General features: G+C 41.5%; 2 long non-coding RNA genes across 2 annotated transcripts; both read left to right on the forward strand.

Annotated features, from left to right (window-relative positions):
- The first annotated feature begins 1,309 nt into the window (after positions 1–1,309).
- Positions 1,310–2,927, forward strand: LOC123733165 (uncharacterized). Its single transcript, XR_006763637.1, has 4 exons — positions 1,310–1,676; positions 1,967–2,100; positions 2,496–2,570; positions 2,789–2,927. It is a non-coding gene; the product is annotated as an uncharacterized lncRNA (long non-coding RNA).
- A 9,345-nt stretch (positions 2,928–12,272) lies between these two features.
- On the forward strand, positions 12,273–13,245 carry LOC106599367 (uncharacterized). The gene is made up of 3 exons (XR_006763635.1): positions 12,273–12,525; positions 12,713–12,823; positions 13,014–13,245. It is a non-coding gene; the product is annotated as an uncharacterized lncRNA (long non-coding RNA).
- The last annotated feature ends 10,561 nt before the right edge of the window (positions 13,246–23,806 follow it).

The following is a 23,806-nucleotide window of genomic DNA, read 5'->3' on the forward strand; positions in this document are numbered from 1 at the left end:
CTACAGGTATAAAGGCCTACTTTAGGTCTAGCATTATGCCTACTGACTGACTACAGGTTTAAAGGCCTTCTGTAGGTGTAACATTAGGCCTACTGCCTGGCTACTGGTTTAAAGGCCTACTTGATGTATAAGAAAATACCTACTGCCTAACTATTGTAATAAAGGTCTACTTTAGGTCTAACATTAGGCCTACTTCCTGAATACAGGTAAAAAGGGCTACTTGATGTATGACATTAGACCTTCTGCCTTAATACAGGTATAAAGGCCTACTTTAGGTCTAACATTATGCCTACTGCCTCCTGCCTGACTACAGGTATAAAGGTGTACTTTAGGTCTAACATTAGGCCTACTGTCACAATACAGGTATAAAGCCCTACTTTATGTATAACATTATGCCTACTGCCTGACTACAGGTATAAAGGTCTACTTTAGATCTAATATTAGACATACTGCCTGACTACAGGTATAAAGGACTACTTTAGGTCTAACATTAGCTATACTTCCTGACTACAGGTATAAAGGTCTATGGTTCTATTTTAAGCCTCTGTATAAGTGTATTTTCTTGAAGGTTTAAAGGTCAACTCAGTCATCTAAATGTGTGTTTGTTTCTTCATAGAGTGTCTATAGGTCTCTTAAGGTGTTGCTATCTAAGGTGAACACCTCAAAGCTGAAAATGTTCCATTGACGTCACGTTGGTGTGAAACCTGTTTACCTCGATGCTAGACCCTCCTCTCCCTGTCACAACATGGGTTTCAGAGAAAAGGACCACGAGCTGAAAACTTTCCATTCGATCGAACCAATCGCTGCTCGTATGTCCTTTCATGGTAAAGTACATCTAGTCGTTAACACGGAAATAAGCAGCAAAGACCTTTATACTCAAAGACCCAGCTACTCTCTGACAGTCACCATCAGACCATCAGACCACCAGATGGACGGGCTGTGTGTCTCTCTGATTGGATCCTTATGTGAGTAACTCTTTTACTGGGCCTTATAGCTGGATGATAGATGATTTCTTGATGTGGTTTTATGGTTGACTAGATTTGTTATCTAATTATTGTGATATTGTGATGACTGTGGTAAAGACATGACGTTTATATTTTCATGTGGAGAAGTTTATGATGTCAAAATGACATTCTGTGATTATTCCAGTCAGTTCATCCTAACACTGTTCCTCTGCTACCTGTAGGTGCTGTTTCCTCCAGTCAGTTCATCCTAACACTGTTCCTCTGCTACCTGTAGGTGCTGTTTCCTCCAGTCAGTTCATCCTAACACTGTTCCTCTGCTACCTGTAGGTGCTGTTTCCTCCAGTCAGGATGGGATCTCTACAGCAGAGGTCGAGCTGAGAGTCAGACCAGGAGACAACATCACTCTCTACTGTGACTGTAACATAACTACTGAAGTATACATTATGTGGTATAGGAACTGTTCTCACAAGTACCAGCCTCCTCTAGTTATTTCAACTAAGTGTTTAAGTTCCATCTCTCTCCCTGGATATGTGGTGTGAACCCCCTCTAACAACTCCTATGATCTACTGATTGAGAACATCACTGAATCTGACTTGGGACTCTACTAATGTGGGACTATGGAGAACAAGGTAGTGGATGATGGAGGTAAAGGAGGTATTAAACAGAAAGAGTTGTACCACTATGGAAACATCACCACTAGGATTTCACTTGGTGAGAACAGTTATTATTCTGTCTTCATCTTCTGGCTGTATCTTTGGTATTATTAATATTGTATTAGCATTGGTGTGTCTGGTTTCCTTGAATGAGAGGAGTTTAAATTGTTCGGAATTCCAAAGAAAATGCAACTTATTTTGAATCAACCCTCTGAGACTAATCTGAACTCATCAAATGTCTCCTCAAATTCATGTTTAAAAAACCAAGAGTCATTATTAACAATAGATTGAGAAGGTCTTGATTGTTTCTAAGAGTGTAATTCTGTTTCTGTTTCATGTTTTGTCCAGATACCAGTCCTCCTCCTCCTGTAGACTGTGGTCTGTGTTGGATGTTGCTGTTCAGTCTGTGTCCTGTGTCTGCTCTCCTCTCCACTCTCCTCTCTCCTCTCCTCCACCTGTCTACTCCTTCTACAGAACAACAGGTAAACTTACTCTTTGTCAGGATTCACTTTTTCACTCATTCATGTTTTAAGTCTGGGTTCTACTAATCAATCTCACCTACTATTTAAACAATTACTGTTTGAATGTTAAATGACGAGACAGAGGCATTGATGCGAGTAACCAGTCTTGTTCAGTATATTGCAATACATCCGGGTATCTCAAGCACACCGGTAAAAACACTGGAGTTGCAGTAATTAACATTTACCAACAGATGGCATCACTGTGCAATCTTACACCCATAACAATTACCTGACTTTTTAATCGTTGTTTTTTTTAAGGCATTTTGACCACAATAAGTAAACATCTAATAACTTAACTGAAATGTCCTAGTTCGACCTAAAACTCTGTTTTAATGGAGTTAACTCTTCCTCTGCAGCTCCAACTGAGACTCAGGTTTCTCTGAACAGGACTACAACCAGGGGAAGTGACAGCAGAGAGCAGACTACAGTCAGTGAGTATTGTAGTTTTATTTTGGGTTGCCATCTTGATTTGTAGTCCATGTGTTTGGTAACCCAGCCCTTTTCAGTCATTAATAACAGTAGATATATATATATCAAAAATATTGTATAATATTAATGTTCATTTGTTCATATGTCAATAAAATATAATTTATATTAGCTCTCTCTCTCTCGCTGTCTGTGTCTCTCTCTGTGTGTCTCTCTCTCTCAGGAGGAAGGAGACCTGTGTCACACCTCATTGGATATCCGTCAGGAACAGAGGAGACCAAGGAAGGAGTCCAGAACTCTGACTTCCGTACCTACTCAGCCATCAATACCAGCAGAGTGAGACCTATACCATCCATCAATACCAGCAGTGTGAGCCAATCAGAGTGTGAGACCTGTACCATCCAGCAATACCAGCAAAGTGTGAGACCTATACCATCCATCAATACCAGCAGAGTGTGAGACCTGTACCATCCAGCAATACCAGCAAAGTGTGAGACCTGTACCATCCAGCAATACCAGCAGTGTGTGAGACCTGTACCATCCATCAATACCAGCAGAGTGTGAGACCTATACCATCCATCAATACCAGCAGAGTGAGAGACCTATACCATCAATCAATACCAGCATACTGAGATCTATACCAACATTGCTTGAGGACAAGGTGTGACAATAATTTTGATATTTAAGATTAACTTAAGGAATATTTTTGTACTTTTTAAACCTTTTCATACAAATGATTTAACTTTTGTCTAACCTTTTCATAATAACAATAGTGATTTAGATGTTAAGATCAGGGAATAATGGTTATTGCTCGTTAGTCTAAGTTTGTAATTGTAGGTGTGAAACGTCATTGTTTTCCATTTAAGTGTATTGATGTGTTAATGTAGCTGAATAAATATTGATTCAGTTTAATTAGATTTGATTTAATTTTTTTATTTTTTCCCCTAAACTTCTTAGACCACGAGGTCATTGGTTTGCTGGAGCGTTTGTCAAACCAAATAATCAGAGCTATCTGAGGGTGTGGCTTAAGAGGATGACAAATGCATATACAGAGCATGGAGGCTAAGGGGTGTGGTTTATCACCTCCCTTTACAGAAACTATTGTGGTTCTTTGTTTCATACAAACACCCAGCAATCTTTAACCCTGTTACTGGAAGCTACCATCCTGTAGGTTCTCACTACAACCCTCATCTAGCACAATAGAAAATTATTCTAATAATCAGCTGGTTGATAAACTGAATCAGGTTAGTTACAACTGGGGTTGGAGTGAAAACCTACTGGAGGGTAGCTCTCAATGACCAGGGTTGGAGGGCCCTGACCCAGACTATGGTTGAACATTTTAAACGTTTTCAATGTTTCCCAGTAAAAGATTTCAGAGAAACATTCTAAACAGAGTTACATAGTGAAATCAGGTTAAACCACAGAACATTAATCTCTGAAAAACAATTTTATTCCAAAAGATATTTATTACAGGTATATTCACCAACTATAAATCAGACATTAACTCAATACAAACAGTAAATGCATACCAATAAAATGTAGACATTTTGAAATGGTAAATACAAATTACATTGTAAAAGAAAACAAAAAAGTTGAGAAAGTGAAAAGGCCTTCCCTGTGGCTCAGTTGGTAGAGCATGGTGTTTGCAACGCCAGCATGAAATGAAATGTATGCATTCTACTGTAAGTCGCTCTGGATAAGAGCGTCTGCTAAATGACTAAAATGTAATGTAAAATGAAATGTAAAAGTCCACATGTATATATTTTTAACTCCATTCCATAGAAGTGTGTGTATTGGGTATGTTCTGAAATTGCTAGATATTACTTGTTAGATATTACTGCACTGTCGGAGCTAGAAGAGCAAGCATTTCGCTACACTCGCAATAACATCTGCTAAACACCATGTGACCAATAACATTTGATTTGATCTCTACGCACAAAAAAAAATAAATGTTCAATTCACTACAGACAAAGACAATGACTGGTCTCTGATAGAGAAGTTCAATTCACTACAGACATGGAGAATGACTGGTCTCTGCTTCTTTTCTGAACTTCCCTCCTCTCCTTATGAAGTCCTGGTTTCAACAAAACACAACATGTAAAACAGGTTATCACATCACTGTAGTTGTTGAGAAATTAAGTTCATCTGAGAAGCCGTATGTCCTGACTGGGGTTTCTGTTAACCGGTAATAGCCGGCTTTTGGCCGGCCTATTGTCTGGGAGAAGAAGAAAAATCCCATTGAGAAATAATGTTAATTAATTAGCCTCTTCATTGTAGCCTAGGTCTACTGGTTGTATGAATTTGGAATCTATCGTCCCACAACTTTCTCAGAGTCTGTTTGGAATAGGATATTTATTTTCTCTACAAGCTGACCAATAGAATAGGTAAACTTTTCTACTATGGGGGACACTTGTCTTGTTGGCTGTGGAAAAGTAAATGTCTTCAAAGAGCCAATCAGAATTAGATAAGAAGGACCACACATTGTTGCATCCTTGACTTGCATGTTCTGTTGATATTAACTACCATACTCCAAATATGATTTGTCATTCTGAGCACTGTGGGTGGACACCCTAATCAGGTTACACACCCATTGTATATGGGTCGGGTAAATTTACCAAATGTCCGGTAAATTAACATGCGGATGTCAAATGTCTGGTGCTTAACAGAAACCCTGGTCTTGACCCACCATGTGTGTTCCATGGCCCAGAAGGCAGCAGGAATGAGCAGCAGAAACAGAGCTTTGGAGGCCACCCCAGGACCCAGATCAGACCACACTCAGGAAGGCAGCAGGAATGAGGAGCAGAAACAGAGCTTTGGAGGCCACCACCAGGACCCAGATCAGACCACAGTCAGCAGACACACCACAGTCAGGAAAGTCACAAGAGGTGATGGTGTTGGAGTCTTCTGTATAGTAGAGAGGTGATGGTGTTGGAGTCCTCTGTACAGTAGAGAGGTGATGGTGTTGGAGTCCTCTGTACAGTAGAGAGGTGATGGTGGGGGAGTCCTCTGTACAGTAGAGAGGTGATGGTGTGGGAGTCCTCTGTACAGTAGAGAGGTGATGGTGTGGGAGTTATCTGTACAGTAGAGAGGTGATGGTGTGGGAGTCCTCTGTACAGTAGAGAGGTGATGGTGTGGAAGTCCTCTGTACAGTAGAGAGTTGATGGTGTGGGAGTCCTCTGAACAGTAGAGAGGTGATGGTGTTGGAGTCCTCTGTACAGTAGAGAGGTGATGGTGGGGGAGTCCTCTGTACAGTAGAGAGGTGTGGGTGTGGGAGTCTTCTGTACAGTAGAGAGGTGATGGTGTTGGAGTCCTCTGTACAGTAGAGAGGTGATGGTGGGGGAGTCCTCTATACAGTAGAGAGGTGATGGTGGGGGAGTCCTCTGTACAGTAGAGAGGTGATGGTGTTGGAGTCCTCTGAACAGTAGAGAGGTGATGGTGGAAGAGTCCTCTGTAGAGTAGAGAGGTGATGGTGTTGGAGGCCTCTGTACAGTAGAGAGGTGATGGTGTGGGAGTCCTCTGTACAGTAGAGAGGTGATGGTGGGGGGAGTCCTCTGTACAGTAGAGAGGTGATGGTGTGGGAGTCCTCTGTACAGTAGAGAGGTGATGGTGTGGGAGTCCTCTGTACAGTAGAGAGGTGATGGTGTGGGAGTCTTCTGTACAGTAGAGAGGTGATGGTGTGGGAGTCCTCTGTACAGTAGAGAGGTGATGGTGTGGGAGTCCTCTGTACAGTAGAGAGGTGATGGTGTGGGAGTCCTCTGTACCGTAGAGAGGTGATGGTGTGGGAGTCCTCTGTACAGTAGAGAGGTGATGGTGGGGGAGTCCTCTGTACAGTAGAGAGGAACAACATCACTACACAGCTTACTGTGTATGGTTAATGTAACCTATCATGTAGTCCACTGGATACAGTTACTACCAACTACGTGTTGTTTTAATATGAACTTTAAAAAGCTTCAGAACATGTTCACTACCATAGGAACATGGACATTACTGGATGTTCACACAAGGAACACATTTTTACCAATTAAAATCCAAGTGGTGACCTTTCCATAGATGTAGTCCTGAATCTCCTCTTCATCATTAATCTCCTTAGTCCCACAGTAGTAGAGTCCCAGGTCATGCCCCTTCGTTGGGAGGATGGTCAACAGTAGTAGACCAGCTTTACTCCACACACAGAGTTGCAAACAAATCTCTCCCTCGCATTCCATTTGGCAAATTTGAACATAATTCTATCCTCCTGATTCCTGCTTACAAGCAAAAACTAAAGCAGGAAGCACGAGTGACTCGGTCAATAAAAAGTGATCAGATGAATCAGATTTTATTATTAATAAGCTACAGGACTGTTTTGCACAGACTGGAATATGTTCCAGGATTATTACGATGGCATTGAGGAGTACATCACATCAGTCACTGGCTTCATCAATAAGTGCATCGATGGTGTCGTCCCCACATTGACTGTACGCACATACCCCAGCCAGAAGCCATGGATTACAGGCAACATCCGCACTGAGCTGAAGGGTAGAGCTGATGCTTTCAAGGACGGGACTCTAACCCTGACGCATATAATCAAATCAAATCAAATGTATTTATATAGCACTTCTTACATCAGCTGATATCTCAAAGTGCTGTACAGAAACATATAAGACATCCCGCTATGCCCTCCGACAAACCATAAAACAGCCAAAGCATCAATACAGGACAAAGATTGAATCGTACTACACTGGCACCGATGCTCGTCGGATGTGACAAGACTTGCAAACTATTACAGACTACAAAAGGAAGCAAAGCTCTGAGCTGCCCAGTGACAGAAGCTTTCCAGACAAGCTAAATTACTTTTATGCTTGCTTCGGGGCAAGCAACACCGAAACATGCATGAGAGCATCAGCTGTTCCGGACGACTGTGTTCACGCTCTCTGTAGCCGATGTGAGTAAGACCTTTAAACAGGTCAACATTCAAAAGGCTGCATTGCCAGACGGATTACCAGGAACTCGGAGCATGCGCTGACCAACTGGCAAGTGTCTTCACTGACACGTTCAACCTGTCCCTGACTGAGACTGTAATACCAACATATTTCAAGCAGACCACCATAGTCCCTTTGCCCAAGAACACTAAGGTAACCTGCCTAAATGACTACCGACCAATAGCACTCATGTCTGTAGCCATGAAGTGCTTTGCAAGGGTGGTCATGGCTCACATCAACACCATTATCCCAGAAACCCTAGACCCATTCCAATTTGCATTCAACCCCATAGTGCCCTCAATGCTCATCACTAAGCTAAGGACCCTGGGACTAAACACCTCCCTCTGCAACTGGATCCTAGACTTCCTGATGGGCCCACCCCAGGTGGTAATGGTAGGTAAAAACACATCTGCCACGCTGATCCCCAACACGGGGGCCAGGCACAACTCCAACACCATCATTAAGTTTGCAGATGACACAACAGTGGAAGGCCTGATAACTGACAACGATTAGACAGCCTAAAAGGAAGAGGTCAGATACCTGGCCGTGTGGTGCCAGGATAACAACCTCTCCCTTAAAGTTATCAAGCCAAAGAAGATTATTGTGGACTACAGGAAAAGGAGGACCAAGCACGCCCCCATTATCTTTGAAGTGGCCGTAGTGGAGCAGGTTGAGAGTTTCAAGTTCCTTAGTGTCCACATCAACAACAAACTATCATGCTTCAAACAAACCAAGACAGTCTCTGAAGAGGGAACGACAAAGCCTATTCCCTCTCAGGAGACTGAAAAGATTTGGCATGGGTCTTCAGATCCTCAAAAAGTTATACTGCTGCACCATCGAGAGCATACGGCCTCCGTCCGCATACGGCCTCCGTCCGCATACGGGACGGAGGCCGCACAGGGGTTAATATGTTAAGGGATGTGATTTATATGTTAAGTGGTGTGATCTATATGTTATACTGCTGCACCATCGAGAGCATCCTGACTGGTTGCATCACTCCCTGGTATGGCAACTGCTTGGCCCCCGACCGCAAGGCACTACAGAGGGCAATGCGTATGGCCCAGTACATCACTGGGGCCAAACTTCCTGCCATCCAGGACCTCTATACCAGGTGGTGTCAGAGGAAGGCCCTAAAATGTTCAAAGACTCCAGCCACCCTAGTCATAGACTGTTCTCTCTGCTACCACATGGCAAGCGGTAACGGAGTGCCAAGTCTAGGTCCAAAAGGCTTCTTAACAGCTTCTACCCCCAAGCCAAACGACTCCTGAACATCTAATCAAATGGTTGCCCATACTATTTGCATCGCCCCCCCCCTCCCCCTTCCCCCTTTTACGCTGCTGCTTTTCTCTGATTATAATCCATGCATTTTCACTTTAACTCTACCTACATGTACATTACACCTCAATTACCTCAACTAACCAGTGCCCCCTCACATTGACTCTCTACCGGTACCCCGTGTATATAGCCTCGCTAATGTAATTTCACTGCTGCTCTTTAATTATTTGTTATTTTCTACTTAAAGCTTATTTTTCTTAAAACTGCATTGTTGATTATGGGCTTATAAGTAAGCATTTCACTCTTATATTTGGGCATGTAACTGTTGAGGTAGGTTCCTTGTTCCTTGTCAATCATTGGCTTATTGTTGTTGCCGGGGTAAGTTCCATGTTCCTTGTCAATCATTGGCTTATTGGTGAAATCAGCAGTCTGACAATATCATCTTTAAGTAAATTAATCAAACCTTTATTAATGCAATTGCACACAGCTAACAGCTAACAATGGAAACACATAATGTATGTTTCAGAGTAAGTTCTGCACCCCACCTAAAGGCACAGCTGATTATATACATTTGATCACTCCCTGGTGGTATAATCACCAACGTCAGTGTATGTGTGCAGCAGTAAACTGAGGTTACCTTATAAAGTAACCTAGTACAGTAGCTTCTCTGAATTCATTAGCATTGTCCACTGTCACACAAGTTCAACATGTCAAAACCAGACAGTGGTTACTTCTCTTTATCTAGTTTCAGTCTGACTCAGACCCAGCCTGCAAGCACACTATCACAACAGCCAGGGCTTAACCACAAAGACTAATATATATGCTTGTACAAATTATAGTGGCAGAGTTTTAGACACATAGCAACAGTATCTATTATAAGGCCTGCAGCAAAACATATGAATCTTAAAGTCCCTTTAATACATAATGGGGAGGGTCTCTGTAATTCCGTGTTAACGACTAGATGTACTTTACCATGAAAGGACATACAAGCAGCGATTGGTTTGATCGAGTGGAACGTTTTCAGCTCGTGGTCCTTTTCTCTGAAACCCATGTTGTGTGACATGAAGGAGGATTGTCTAGCATCGAGGTAAACCGGTTTGGAAAATATTCAGCTTCTTTTCTGTGGTCGTTGTAGATAGCAACACCTAACTAGCAGCACCTGGTCAAGTCAACCTGCTGCAACATCATCAAACACAACATGAAGAACCAAACACTAATGTTGATGTAACTGTTGACCCTTGAAAGAGAAGACACTTCTGACAGAGACCTATCATGAGACAGAGACCTATCATGTGACAGAGACCTATCATGTGACAGAGACCTATCATGAGACAGAGACCTATCATGTGACAGAGACCTATCATGTGACAGAGACCTATCATGAGACAGAGAGCTATCATGTGACAGAGACCTATCATGTGACAGAGACCTATCATGAGACAGAGGCTTATTGTTGGCCTCTATAGCTGTAGCCTGCCAGTATTAATGTTTGATTTATCAAATTATGAACATCCAGTAATCATAACATTTAAATCTCAACATAATATGTATGAGCTAATTGAGGCATCCCAAAATGTAGTATTTATCCACAAAACATCTTGGCAACAAATAGGACATAGAAAAAGTGATAAACGCCCTCAGTGTGAAATGTGAGTTCATCATCAGGAGAATAGCTGCACCATGGCAACAGAAACAGGAAGTAAGTGTGGGTTTCCAATGTGGTGAGTGTGTCTTCTCAGACAATCATGACTAGTTCTTAATGAGTACTGGAATTCCAACATCATAATATCAGACTTATCAACATTAGTGTGGATGTTAATTGATTGTCCACTGTTCATTGATAAACACAGAGATCATTCATCAAAGGGTATCACAAGAACTGTTTAACACTGGGTATATTGCACATCTTCCAATGCATCTTGGGTATTGTAGTTTAACTGTATTAAAACAGAACATTCAATGTTCAGTTAAGCGTGCATGAGGTCAAACATGATTTCTACTGCCTGACTACAGGATTAAAGGTCTATAGTTCAACTGAGCCTCTCTATAAGTGTATTTTCTTTAAGGTTTAAAGGTCAACTCTATCATCAAAATGTGTGTTTGATTCTTCTTAGTGTCTACACGTCTCTTAAGGTGTTGCTATCTAAGGTGAACACCTAAAATAAGCTGAATATTTTCCATTGACGTCACGTTGGTTTGAAACCTGTTTACCTCGATGCTAGACCCTCCTCTTCCTGTCACAAGATGGGTTTCAGAGAAAAGGACCACGAGCTGAAAACTTTCCACTCGAATGAACCAATCGCTGCTCGTATGTCCTTTCATGGTAATGTACATCAAGGCATGAACACAGAAATACGCAGCAAAGACCTTGTTACTCAAAGACCCAGCTACTCTCTGACAGTACCTTCAGAACATCAGACCACCAGATGGACAGGCTGTGTGTCACTATTTTTACTGTGCCTTATAGCTGGATGATAGATGATTTCTTGATGTGGTTTTATGGTTGACCAGATTCGTTATCTTGTTGTTGTGATACTGTGATGACTGTGGTAAAGACATGACGTTTATATTTTCAGGTGGAGAAGTTTATGATGTCAAACTGACATTCTGTGAATCATCCTAACACTGTTCCTCTGCTACCTGTAGGTGCTGTTTCCTCCAGTCAGTTCATCCTAACACTGTTCCTCTGCTACCTGTAGGTGCTGTTTCCTCCAGTCAGTTCTTCCTAACACTGTTCCTCTGTTACCTGTAGGTGCTGTTTCCTCCAGTCAGGATGGGATCTCTGCAGCAGAGGTGGAGCTGAGAGTCAGACCAGGTGACAATGTCACTCTCTACTGTGACTGTATCATAACTACTGGAGTATACATTATGTGGTATAGGAACTGTTCTCACAAGTACCAGCCTCCTCTAGTTATTTCAACTAAGTTTTTAAGTTCCATCTCTCTACCTGGATATCATGTGGTGTGGAACCCCTCTAACAACTCCTATGATCTACTGATTGAGAACATCACTGAATCTGATCTGGGACTCTACTACTGTGGGACTGTGGAGACGAACCTGGTTGGAGAAGGAAAACCATTTATACGTAAAGAGGTGTACCACTACGGAAACATCACCACTAGGATTTCATTTGGAAAGAACAGTTATTATTCTGTCTTTATCTTCCTGCTGTATCTTTGGTATTGGTTTCTTTGAATGAGAGTTATGAAAATGTATCTTATTTTGAATCAACCCTCTGAGACTTATCTAAACTCATAAAATGTCTCCTCAAATTCATGTTTAAACAACCAAGAGTCATGATTAACAACATATTATTGAGAAGACCTTGATTGTTTCTAAGAGAGTAGTTCTGTTTTTATTTCATCTTTATTTAACCAGGTAGGCCAGTTGAGAGCAAGTTCTCATTTACAACTGCGACCTGGCCAAGATAAAGCATAGCAATACGACACATACAACAACACAGAGTTACACATGGAATAAACAAAACATTCAGTCAAAAATACAACAGAACAAAAGAAAACAATGTTTATGTTTAATGTTTTGTCCAGAAACCAGTCCTCCCGAGCACTCCTCTTCCCCTCCACCTCCTGAAGACTGTGATGATGCCAGAACACCTGATGTCGACTGTGGGCTGTGTTGGATGTTGCTGTTCAGTCTGTGTCCTGTGTCTGCTCTCCTCTCCTCCCTCCTCTCCTCCACTTGCGTCTACTCCTTCTACAAACAACAGGTGCACTGACTCTCTCAGGAATAACTTAATAACTCATTCATGTTTTAAGTCTGGGTACCTACGTTTTTAACCTTCTTTTTTTAAAGCATTTTGACCACAATATGTAAACATCTACTAACTATTAACTGAAATGTCCTAGTTTAACCTGAAACTTGGTGTTTTAATGGTGATAACTCTTCCTCTGCAGCTCCAGCTGAGACTCCACCAGGGGAAGTGACAGCAGAGAGCAGACTACAGTCAAAATGGGTGTTGTAGTTTTATTATGGGTAGCCATCTTGATTTGTAGTCCATGTATTAGGTAACCCTGCCCTTTTCAAATAGTTTTTTTGATGCCGATTATAGTCATTAATAACAGTAGATTAATATATATATATAAGTTGTAAAATATTAATGTTCACATATCACTAATATTAAAATATAACATATAATCTCTCACTCTGTCTTTCTCTCGGCCTCTTTCTCTCTCTCTCTCTCTGTCTCTGTCTCAGTCTTGGCCTATTTCTCTGTCTGTCTGTCTCTCTCTCTCACTCTCTCTATCTGTCTCTCAGGAAGAAGGACCTGTTTTATGGATTGTTGGATATCCGTCAGGAACAGAGGAGACCAAAGAAGAAGAAGAGAGTCCAGAACTCTGACTTCAGTACCTACTCAGCCATCAATACCAGCAGAGTGTGAGACCTATACCAGCCATCAATACCAGCAGAGTGTGACCTATACCAGCCATTAATACCAGCAGAGTGTGAGACCTATACCAGCCATCAATACCAGCAGAGTGAGACCTATACCAGCCATCAATACCAGCAGAGTGTTAGACCTATACCAGCCGTCAATACCAGCAGAGTGTTAGACCTATACCATCCATCAATACCAGCAGAGTGAGACCTATACCATCCATCAATACCAGCAGAGTGAGACCTATACCATCCATCAATACCAGCAGAGGGAGACCTATACCAGTCATCAATACCAGCAGAGTGTGACCTGTACCAGCCGTCAATACCAGCAGAGTGTGAGACCTATACCATCCATCAATACCAGCAGAGAATGAAACTTACACCATCTGTCAATACCAGCAGAGAGTGAGACCTTTACCATCCATCAATACCAGCAGAGAAGAAGACTTACGCCATCTGTCAATACCAGCAGAGTGAGACCTATACCAGTCATCAATACCAGCAGAGTGAGACCTATACCAGCCATCAATACCAGCAGAGTGTGAGACCTATACCAACATTGCTGGGAGGACGAGGTGTAACAACAGTAATTTTGATATTTTTTAGATTTACTTAATTTTTAGGGGAAAATGTTTTGCTTTTTAAAAACCCTTTCATGCAAATTGTTTATGTTTTAACTTTTGTCTGTAACCTTTTCATAATAATAACAATATTGATTTAGAAAATGTTTTGAAACTCAGGGAATAATGTTTAAAAATCTCTTGTTTTAGTTTGTAATTCTAGGTGTTAAAGTTCATTGTTTTCCATTTGTAAGTGTATTGATATGTCTTAATGAGTCTGAATAATTATTGATTCAGTTTAATTAGATGTTATTTCATTATTTATTTGTCTCCCCCTAACTTCTCTTAGAGCACGAGGTCGTCGTATTTTGTTTGACAAATGCTTCAGCAAACCAATCAGAGCTATCTGGGGGTGTGAATTAGATGTGAAGGGGTGTGACTTACAGGTGAATAAGGTGTGGCTTAGAAATAAAGAGGGTGTGGCTTTAGAGGAAGACAGAGATGCATATACAGAGCATGAAGGCTAAGGGGTGTGGTTTATATGTTAAGGGGTGTGGTTTATATGTTAAGGGGTGTGGTTTATATGTTAAGGGGTGTGTTTAACCTCTTGACGTTTGCCTAGGATAGGGGGCGCCACAGCGCATTTTGAAAGAAATTCGTGCCCATTTTAAACGGCCTACTACTCAAACTCAGAAGCTAGGATATGCATATAATTAATACTTGTGGATAGAAAACACCCTAAAGTTTCTGAAACTGTTTGAATGGTGTCTGTGAGTATAACAGAACTCATATGGCAGTCAAAACCCCGACACAGATGGAAACAGGAAGTGGAATTCTGAATTGCGAACTCAACTTCATCACGTTGCCTATTAATCACACCGTGAGCTATGGTTCATTGAGCACTTCCTATTGCTTCCACTAGATGTCCCCAGTCTTTACAAAGTGATTTGAGACTCCTACTGTGAAAACTGAATGAATGAGACGCAGTGGAACGTGGTCACACGGAGAGGGCCATCACCATTATGACGCCGGCGCCCCTGGTTACCCTCCCCTTTCGAAACGTTTTGAAACACAATGCAATCATCCTCCTTGAATCTTATTGGCTCTCTCGTTGAAAAACGCCCTGAAGATTTATGTTATACAACGTTTGACATGTTTGAACGAACCTTTTCTCGAAATGGCTGTCCCGTGGCCGACGGAGCATTTGAATCAGCTTTCAGATGCGCTAACAAGAACAAGCTCTTGGAACATAAAGGAGTAATTTTTTCGAACGAAAATACATTTGTTGTGGACCTGGGATTTCTGGAAGTGCTTTCTGATGAAGACAACCAAAGGTAAGGGATTATTGACAATAGTATACAAGACTAGATGTGATATGCGATTGTTCCAAGATGGCGCTGACCTGTAACGTTAGCCTATTTTTCAGAGTATCGCATCCCCTTTCATCGCAAAGTATGATTACCCAGTAAAGTTAATTTTAAATCTGGCATTACAGGTGCTTTCAAGAGATATTCATCTATAAATCTTAGAATGACAATATTACATTTTAAAAATGTTTTCGAATAGTAATTTAGTAAATTGTAGCTCTGTTTCATCGGATGCATTTGAGGGAAAATAGTTAGTCAACGTTACGCACCGATGTAAAATGCTGTTTTTATATATATATATATGAACTTTATCGAACAAAATAATGCATGTATTGTGTAACATGATGTTCTAGGTGTGTCATCTGATGAAGATTGTCAAAGGTTAGTGCTGCATTTAGCTGTTTTTTGGTTATTTGTGATGCATGTGGTTGGTCGGAAAATGGCTATGTGGCTACTTTTACGATATACTCCTCTAACATAATCTAATGTTTTGCTTTTGCTGTAAAGCCTTTTTGAAATCGGACAACGTGGTTCGATTCAGGAGAGGTGTCTCTATAAAATGATATAATTTGAAAAAAAAATTTAACCACCGTCCGCATACGGCCTCCGTCCGCATACGGCCTCCGTCCGCATACGGGACGGAGGCCGCACAGGGGTTAATATGTTAAGGGATGTGATTTATATGTTAAGTGGTGTGATCTATATGTTATACTGCTGCACCATCGAGAGCATCCTGACTGGTTGCATCACTCCCTGGTATGGCAACTGCTTGGCCCCCGACCGCAAGGCACTACAGAGGGCAATGCGTATGGCCCAGTACATCACTGGGGCCAAACTTCCTGCCATCCAGGACCTCTATACCAGGTGGTGTCAGAGGAAGGCCCTAAAATGTTCAAAGACTCCAGCCACCCTAGTCATAGACTGTTCTCTCTGCTACCACATGGCAAGCGGTAACGGAGTGCCAAGTCTAGGTCCAAAAGGCTTCTTAACAGCTTCTACCCCCAAGCCAAAAGACTCCTGAACATCTAATCAAATGGTTGCCCATACTATTTGCATCGCCCCCCCCCCCCCCCTTTTACGCTGCTGCTTTTCTCTGATTATAATCCATGCATAGTCACTTTAACTCTACCTACATGTACATTACACCTCAATTACCTGGACTAACCAGTGCCCCCTCACATTGACTCTCTACCGGTACCCCGTGTATATAGCCTTGCTAATGTAATTTCACTGCTGCTCTTTAATTATATGTTATTTTCTACTTAAAGCTTATTTTTCTTAAAACTGCATTGTTGATTATGGGCTTATAAGTTAGCATTTCACTGTTATATTTGGGCATGTAACTGTTGAGGTAGGTTCCTTGTTCCTTGTCAATCATTGGCTTATTGTTGTTGCGGGGGTAAGTTCCATGTTCCTTGTCAATCATTGGCTTATTGGTGAATTGGCAATTGCACACAGCTAACAGCTAACAATGGAAACACATAATGTATGTTTCAGAGTAAGTTCTGCACCCCACCTAAAGGCACAGCTGATTATATTCATTTGATCACTCCCTGGTGGTATAATCACCAACGTCAAGTGTATGTGTGCAGCAGTAAACTGAGGTTACCTTATAAAGTAACCTAGTACAGTAGCTTCTCTGAATTCATTAGCATTGTCCACTGTCACACAAGATCAACATGTCAAATCCAGACAGTGGTTACTTCTCTTTATCTAGTTTCAGTCTGACTCAGATCCAGCCTGCAGGTCACTCTCACAGCAGCCAGGGCTTAACCACAAAGACTAATATACATGCTATAGTATAGTGGCAGAGTTTTAGACACATAGCAACAGTATCTATTATAAGGCCTGCAGCAAAACATATGAATCTTAAAGTCCCCTTAATACATAATGGGGAGGGTCTCTGTTTTTCCGTGTTAACGACTAGATGTACTTTACCATGAAAGGACATACAAGCAGCGATTAGTTCGATCGAGTGGAAAGTTTTCAGCTCGTGGTCCTTTTCTCTGAAACCCATGTTGTGTGACATGAAGGAGGATTGTCTAGCATCGAGGTAAACAGGTTTGGAAAATATTCAGCTTCTTTGATGTGGTCGTTGTAGATAGCAACACCTAAATAGCAGCACCTGGTCAAGTCAACCTGCTGCAACATCATCAAACACAACATGAAGAACCAAACACTAATGTTGATGTAACTGTTGACCTTTGAAAGAGAAGACACTTCTGACAGAGACCAATCATGAGACAGAGACCTATCATGTGACAGAGGCTTATTGTTGGCCTCTATACCTGTAACCTGCCAGTATTAATGTTTGATTTATCAAATGATGAATATCCAGTAATCATAACATTTAAATCTCAACATAATCTGTATGAGCTAATTGAGGTGTCACAAAATGTAGTATTTATCCACAAAACATCTTGGCAACAAATAGGACAAAGAAAAAGTGAGAAACGCACTCAGTGTGAAATGTGAGTTCATCATCAGGAGAATAGCTGCACCATGGCAACAGCATAAAGGAAGTAAGTCTGGGTTTCCTGTGTATTGAGTGTGTCTTCTCGGCCAATCAGTGATTAGCTCTTATATGAGTACTGGAATTCCAACATCATAATATCAGACTTATCAACATTAGTAGTGGTCAATGTATGTATATGTATACATGTGTTTAGATATATATATGTATGTATATGTATGTATATATGTGTTTGTGTGTGTGGGGGGGGTATATGGGGGTGTGTCCATATGATTGTATATCATGCATAGTCCTTTTTGTGTTGTTGCTACTCTGATACTGTTACTGACAGACCCAGCTACTCTGATACTGTTACTGACAGTCCCAGCAACTCTGATACACTCATATTCCTTGGTTCACTCCAGACCTGTCTGCCCTTGACCAGCACAAAAACATCCTGTGGCATTCTGCATTAGCATCGAATAGTAATAACTCTGATACTGTTACTGACAGACCCAGCTACTCTGATACTGTTACTGACAGACCCAGCTACTCTGATACTGTTACTCTGACCCAGCTTTCCCTGTGGCTCAGTTGGTAGAGCAAATCTAATCAAATCAAATGTTTTTATATAGCCCTTCTTACATCAGCTGATATATCAAAGTGCTGTACAGAAAACCAGCCTAAAACCCCAAACAGCAAGCAATCCAGGTGTAGAAGCATGGTGGCTAGGAAAAACTCCCTAGAAAGGCCAAAACCTAGGAAGAAACCTAGAGAGGAACCAGGCTCTGAGGGGTGGCCAGTCCTCTTCTGGCTGTGCTGGGTGGAGATTATAACAGCACATGGCCAAGATGTTCAAATGTTCATAAATGACCAGCATGGTCAAATAATAATATTCACAGTTGTCGAGGGTGTAACAAGTCAGCACTTCAAGAGTAAATGTCAGTTGGCTTTTCATAGCCGATCATTGAGAGTATCTCTACCGCTCCTGCTGTCTCTAGAGAGTTAGAAACTGCAGGTCTGGGACAGATAGCACGTCCATTGAACAGGTCAGGGTTCCATAGCCGCAGGCAGAACAGTTGAAACTGGAGCAGCAGCACGGTCAGGTGGACTGGGGACAGCAAGGAGTCATCATGTCAGGTAGTCCTGAGACATGGTCCTAGGGCTCAGGTCCTCCGAGAGAGAGAAAGAGAGAAAGAGAGAATTAGAGAGCATACTTAAATTCACACAGGACACCAGATAAGACAGGAGAAATACTCCAGATATTACAGACTGACCCTAGCCCCCCGACACATAAACTACTGCAGCATAAATACTGGAGGCTGAGACAGGAGGGGGCCAAACAGGAAGGATATAACCCCACCCACTTTGCCAGAGCACAGCCCCCACACCACTAGAGGGACACTTCAACCACGAACTTACCATCCTGAGACAAGGCCGAGTATAGCCCACAAAGATCTCCGCCACGGCACAACCCAAGAGGGGGCGCCAACCCAGACAGGAAGACCAGGTCAGTGACTCAACCCACTCAAGTGACGCACCCCTCCTAGGGACGGCATGGAAGAACACCAATAAACCAGTGACTCAGCCCCTGTAATAGGGTTAGAGGCAGGGAATCCCAGTGGAGAGAGGGGAACCGGCCAGGCAGAGACAGCAAGGGCGGTTCATTGCTCTAGAGCCTTTCCGTTCACCTTCACACTCCTGGGCCAGACTACACTCAATCATAGGACCCACTGAAGAGATGAGTCTTCAGTAAAGACTTAAAGGTTGAGACCGAGTCTGGATCTCTCACATGGGTAGGCAGACTATTCCATAAAAATGGAGCTCTATAGGAGAAAGCCCTGCCTCCAGCTGTTTGCTTAGAAATTCTAGGGACAATTAGGAGGCCTGCGTCTTGTGACCGTAGCGTACGTGTAGGTATGTACGGCAGGACCAAATCGGAAAGATAGGTAGGAGCAAGCCCATGTAATGCTTTGTAGGTTAGCAGTAAAACCTTGAAATCAGCCCTTGCCTTAACAGGAAGCCAGTGTAGGGAGGCTAACACTGGAGTAATATGATCACATTTTTTGGTTCTAGTCAGGATTCTAGCAGCCGTATTTAGCACTAACTGAAGTTTATTTAGTCCTTTATCCGGGTAGCCAGAAAGTAGAGCATTGCAGTAGTCCAACCTAGAAGTAAAAAAAGCATGGATTAATTTTTCTGCATCATTAGTGGACAGTAAGTTTCTGATTTTTGCAATGTTACGTAGATGGAAAAAAGCTGCCCTTGAAACAGTCTTGATATGTTCTTCAAAAGAGAGATCAGGGTCCAGAGTAACGCCGAGGTCCTTCACAGTTTTATTTGAGACGACTGTACAACCATCAAGATTAATTGTCAGATTTAACAGAAGATCTCTTTGTTTCTTGGGACCTAGAACAAGCATCTCTGTTTTGTCCGAGTTTAAAAGTATAACATTTGCTGCCATCCACTTCCTTATGTCTGAAACACAGGCTTCTAGCGAGGGCAATTTTGGAGCTTCACCATGTTTCATTGAAATGTACAGCTGTGTGTCATCCGCATAGCAGTGAAATTTAACATTCTGTTTTCGAATGACATCCCCAAGAGGTAAAAAAAAAATATATATATATATATATAGTGAAAACAATAGTGGTCCTAAAACGGAACCTTGAGGAACACCAACATTTACAGTTGATTTGTCAGAGGACAAACCATTCACAGAGACAAACTGATATCTTTCCGACAGATAAGATCTAAACCAGGCCAGAACTTGTCCGTGTAGACCAATATGGGTTTCCAATCTCTCCAAAAGAATATGGTGATCGATGGTATCAAAGCAGCACTAAGATCTAGGAGCACGTGGACAGATGCAGAGCCTCGGTCTGACATCATTAAAAGGTCATTTACCACCTTCACAAGTGCAGTCTCAGTGCTATGATGGGGTCTAAAACGAGACTGAAGCGTTTCGTATACATTGTTTGTCTTCAGGAAGGCAGTGAGTTGCTGCGCAACAGCTTTTTCAAAATTTTTGAGAGGAATGGAAGATTCGATAGGTTTTTATATTTTCTGGGTCAAGGTTTGGCTTTTTCAAGAGAGGCTTTATTACTGCCACTTTTAGTGAGTGTAGTACACATCTGGTGGATAGAGAACCGTTTATTATGTTCAACATAGGAGGGCCAAGCACAGGAAGCAGCTCTTTCAGTTTAGTTGGAATAGGGTCCAGTATGCAGCTTGAAGGTTTACATTTACATTTTAGTCATTTAGCAGACGCTCTTATCCAGAGCAACTTACAGTAGTGAATGCATACATTTTTTTTTTTTGTACTGGCCCCCCGTGGGAATTGAACCTACAACCCTGGCGTTGCACACACCATGCTGGCGTTGCAAACACCATGCTCTACCAACTGTGCCACAGGGAAGGCTATGGTTATTTTCATCATTGTGTCAAGAGATATAGTACTAAAACACTTTAGTATCTCCCTTCATCCTAGGTCCTGGCAGAGTTGTGCAGACTCAGGACAACGGAGTTTTGGAGGAATACGCAGATTTAAAGAGGAGTCCTGTAATTTGCTTTCTAATGATCGTGATCTTTTCCTCAAAGAAGTTCATGAATTTATTACTGCTGAAGTGAAAGCCATCCTCTCTTGGGGAATGCTGGTTTTTAGTTAGCTTTGCGACAGTATCAAAAATAAATTTCGGATTGTTCTTATTTTCCTCAATTAAGTTGGAAAAATAGGATGATCGATTAGCAGTGGGGGCTCTTCGATAGTGCACGGTACTGTCTTTCCAAGCTAATCGGAAGACTTCCAGTTTGGTGTGGCGCCATTTCCGTTCCAATTTTCTGGAAGCTTGCTTCAGAGCTCGTGTACTTTCTGTATACCAGGGAGCTAGTTTCTTATGACATATGTTTTTAGTTTTTAGGGGAGCAACTGCATCTTGGGTATTGCGCAAATTTAAATTGAGTTCCTCAGTTAGGTGGTTAACCTCTTGGGGCTAGGTGGGACGCTAGCGTGCCACCCGTGGTGCACTCCATCAACAGCAGGTGCATTTCAAGAGCGGCAAATTTGAATCCAAATAAATGTCAAAATTCAAATTTTTCAAAAATACAACTATGTTACACCATTTGAAAGATAAACATCTCCTTAATCTAACCACGTTTTACGATTTCAAAAAGGTTTTACGGCGAAAGCATAAATTTAGAGTATGTTAGGACAGTACATTTACAAGAGTTGTGTGTAATGTTTTGTCAAGTCAAAGACAGGGTCACCAAAACCATAAAACCAGCTAAAATGATACACTAACCTTTTACAATCTCCATCAGATGACACTCCTAGGACATTATGTTAGACAATGCATGCATTTTTAGTTCTATCAAGTTCATATTTATATACAAAAACAGCGTTTTACTATGGCATTGATGTTGAGGAAATCGTTTCCCTCCAATAACCGGCAGTCAAGTCAGCGTCACAAATTAAATAATTAAAATTAGAAAACATTGGTAAAATATTATATTGTCATTTAAAGAATTATAGATTTACATCTTTTGAACGCAATCAACTTGCCAGATTTAAAAATAACCTTACTGGGAAATCACACTTTGCAATAATCTGAGCACTGTGCCCAGAAAAATACGCGTTGCGATACAGACTAGACGTCATGTTGGGGAGATCTAAAATCGAAAATACTATGTAAATAATCCATTACCTTTGATTCTCTTCATCAGATGTCACTTCCAGGTATCACAGGTCCATAACGAATGTAGTTTTGTTCAAAAAAGCTCATCATTTATGTCCAAAAATCTCCGTCTCGTTAGCACATGATGTAAGCCAGCCGGACTTCTCGTCATGAACGAGGGGAAAAAATATATTTCCGTTCGTTCAAACATGTCAAACGTTGTATAGCATAAATCATTAGGGCCTTTTTAACCAGAACATGAATAATATTCAAGGTGGACGAATGCATAGCCTTTTATAACGTATTGGAACGAGGGTACCCAACATGAAGTAGCGCGCCAGGTGTCTAATGGGACATCACCGTTCCATGGCTCTTGTTCGGTCAGATCTCCCTCCAGAAGACTCAAAACACATTGTAAAGGCTGGTGACATCTAGTGGAAGCAATAGGAAGTGCCAAAATATTCCTAAACCCCTGTGTTTTTCAATGGGATAGGTTTAAAGTCAATACAACACATCAGGTATCCACTTCCTGTCAGAAAATGTCTCAGGGTTTTGCCTGCCAAATGAGTTCTGTTATACTCACAGACACCATTCAAACAGTTTTGGAAACTTTAGAGTGTTTTCTATCCATATATAATAAGTATATGCATATTCTAGTTACTGGGTAGGATTAGTAACCAGATTAAATCGGGTACATTTTTTTTATCCAGACGTGCAAATGCTGCCCCCTAGACCCAACAGGTTAACTGGTTTTTGTCCTCTGATGTCCTTGGGTAGGCAGAGGGAGTCTGGAAGGGCATCAAGGAATCTTTGGGTTGTCTGAGAATTTATAGCACAACTTTTGATTCTCCTTGGTTGGGGTCTGAGCAGATTATTTGTTGCGATTGCAAACGTAATAAAATGGTGGTCCGATAGTCCAGAATTATGAGGAAAAACATTAACCTCTATGGGACCGGCGGGACGAATTCGTCCCACCTACGTAACATCCACTGCCAGCCTGTGGCGCGATTTTCAAAATCTTCAAAATCCTATTACTTCAATTTCTCAAACATATGACTATTTTACAGCCATTTAAAGATAAGACTCTCGTTAATCTAACCACACTGTCCGATTTCAAAAAGGCTTTACAACGAAAGCAAAACATTAGATTATGTCAGCAGAGTACCAAGCCAGAAATAATCAGACACCCATTTTTCAAGCCAGCATATAATGTCACCAAAACCCAGAAGACAGCTAAATGCAGCACTCACCTTTGATGATCTTCATCAGATGACAACCCTAGGACATTATGTTATACAATACATGCATGTTTTGTTCAATCAAGTTCATATTTATATCAAAAACCAGCTTTTTACATTAGCATGTGACGTTCAGAACTAGCATACCCCCGCAAACTTACGGGGAATTCGCTAACATTTTACTAAATTACTCACGATAAACGTTCACAAAAAGCATAACAATTATTTTAAGAATTATAGATACAGACCTCCTCTATGCACTCGATATGTCCGATTTTAAAATAGCTTTTTGGTGAAAGCACATTTTGCAATATTCTAAGTAC

Source organism: Salmo salar, unplaced genomic scaffold (assembly GCF_905237065.1).
Source record: "Salmo salar unplaced genomic scaffold, Ssal_v3.1, whole genome shotgun sequence".
NCBI classification, from domain to species: Eukaryota; Metazoa; Chordata; class Actinopteri; order Salmoniformes; family Salmonidae; genus Salmo; species Salmo salar.